The sequence below is a fragment of the Pinus tabuliformis genome, chromosome 2_2, assembly GCF_031772625.1.
Source record: "Pinus tabuliformis cultivar Carrire ecotype Pingquan chromosome 2_2, CPIR1, whole genome shotgun sequence".
NCBI classification, from domain to species: domain Eukaryota; kingdom Viridiplantae; phylum Streptophyta; class Pinopsida; order Pinales; family Pinaceae; genus Pinus; species Pinus tabuliformis.
Genome location: NC_142300.1, coordinates 798,928,768 through 798,930,925, shown reverse-complemented (window position 1 = coordinate 798,930,925; position 2,158 = coordinate 798,928,768).

Sequence of the window (2,158 nt, the reverse complement as noted above, 5' to 3'; positions counted from 1 at the left end):
TGCACAATGTAGGCCGAATAACAACAAGGAAAGGGGTTTCAAACAGAGGTGTACTGACTACAGGCAGCAAAATTCTTGAATAGATCTGAAAAGAGTGAACAGAAACCAAAATTTAGGAACAATGTCTAGTCTGATCAGCGCACCTGTAACACAGTGAATTTGAAATGCAGTGCACCTACTACACTCGGGAAGTGCGCTGAATTTGAGATTCACATAACAGAGAGTGCGCTGGGCTAGGGACGAGACTTTGCTTGGGTTCCGGGTCACAATTTGTAGTTCAGTTCAGGGATTTTGGCCGAGAAAGTGGTAATCAGTAAATCAAAAATAGGGGTAGATCTAAGGAGGTTACTAGAGTCACCACAAGGGCAATTAGAGAGTTTGCAAATCAGTTTTTTAATTCATAAACAAAACCCAGAGATTAACTGAAGTGACATTTATCTACTTTTAATTTGTAGAGAAAATGCAGTTCGAAAGCTACCTGGCTCAACTTCAGGCTCCGTCTGTGAGTTTATAAAGTAAACAAATGTAGATAGACAAACAACCTAGTTGGTCCCCAGTGGAGTCACCATTTTGTTACAGGGAAAAGTGTCTATGCAGAACTGCTAATCCCGCTAAGGCGTGGTAGCTACCTTAGAAATAAACAAAGTAAAACTACTTTCGTTTTCCTTTATGAAAGATAGATGAGAGAAGAATAAAGGAGACCAACCTCTGTCTTGCGCTTGGTTCCTTGCTCGATTCCTCTCTCTTCTGATAGTCCTTTGCTACTTGCTTCCTTGTATACCCAACTTTACAGAGTACCTATGGAATCAAAGTAGCATAACACTATACAAGAACATGGATCTATTATCATAAACAATCTAGGATAAGATGTAAATTGACCATACACATGCATAAAACATAAATCACACAAGAGTATGGAGGAAAACTTGAATAGCTTTATTGATAATCAATAAAGAGCCAAGAGAGTTACAACCAGTTGTTCTAACCCAGCATCATCCTCTCAGCAAGTGAGCCCTTCTTCACCTCATGCAAAGCTTAGATCACCCAACACTATGATGTTGCCTCAAGAAACCAACAACAATTCCTTACAATATGCAAAATTCCAGCCTCCAACCCCTAGATCTCTGGGATGAGAGATCTATATATAGATATTTGCAGAGGTGTGAGTCAGCTCTAGGTTTTTTATTAGTGTCTTATCTCTGATACCTCTTGCTTCCACTTGGAGATCTCATTGATCTCTTGCTCATCCTTGGGCGATTATGAGAGGCAAGTATCACAAGAGAAGTTTCTGGAAGATTCCATGATCATCCACCTCGCAAACTGTCTCCTTCACTTGTCTTTTCTCATCCATCGCACCCCATAGAAGGGATTTTTGAAATGCAATGCACTTCCCATGTGTACAAGGTGAGATGCATCACACCCTGGCCATGGAGCAAGTGAAATGATCCAGTTTTGACCAGTTCTGAGTAGTTTTTCATGGAGAACTTCTGGGAGATGATGTAATCAGTTGACCTTGTTCTTTTAGGGGTTGGAACAACACCTTTAGGGACTTAGGAGCCCTTAGTTTATGGACATTTATGATTGGGGTTGCAGTGCCCAAAAATTTCTATAACACCCGACACCCAAGCCTGGGAAACCTGGGGTTTCCATGTCGCGCCATGATCGAAACTGGCAGCGCCCAAGGCTGGGAAACTTGGGGTTTCCATGTCCCGCCCTTGATGGAACTGCGGGTTTCCACATTTTACAGCACGATGGAAATGCGAGGTTTTCAACAATGCCCCAACGCAGGGAACTTGGGGTTTCCATGACGATGCAAACCAGCTCGCAAGTCTCGGGAACTTGGGGTGTTTCGAAACCGCTACCCAAGTCTGGGGAACTCACGTTTCCATGTCGCGGCATGGCCAGAACCACCGATGGAAACCACCCAAGTCTAGGAAACATGGGGTTTCCATGTCGCGGCACACCCTGAATCACCCGAGAGTCTGTGGAACTTCAGATTTCCATGTCGTGGGGTGACAAAAAGCTGCCAAAGTCTGGGGAACTCAGGGTGTCCATTTCGTAGCACGATGGAAACTGCTACCCAAGTCAGTGGACACATAGGGTTTCCATTTCACGTCATGACAAAAATTGCTACCCAAGTTTGGGAAACGCGAGGTTC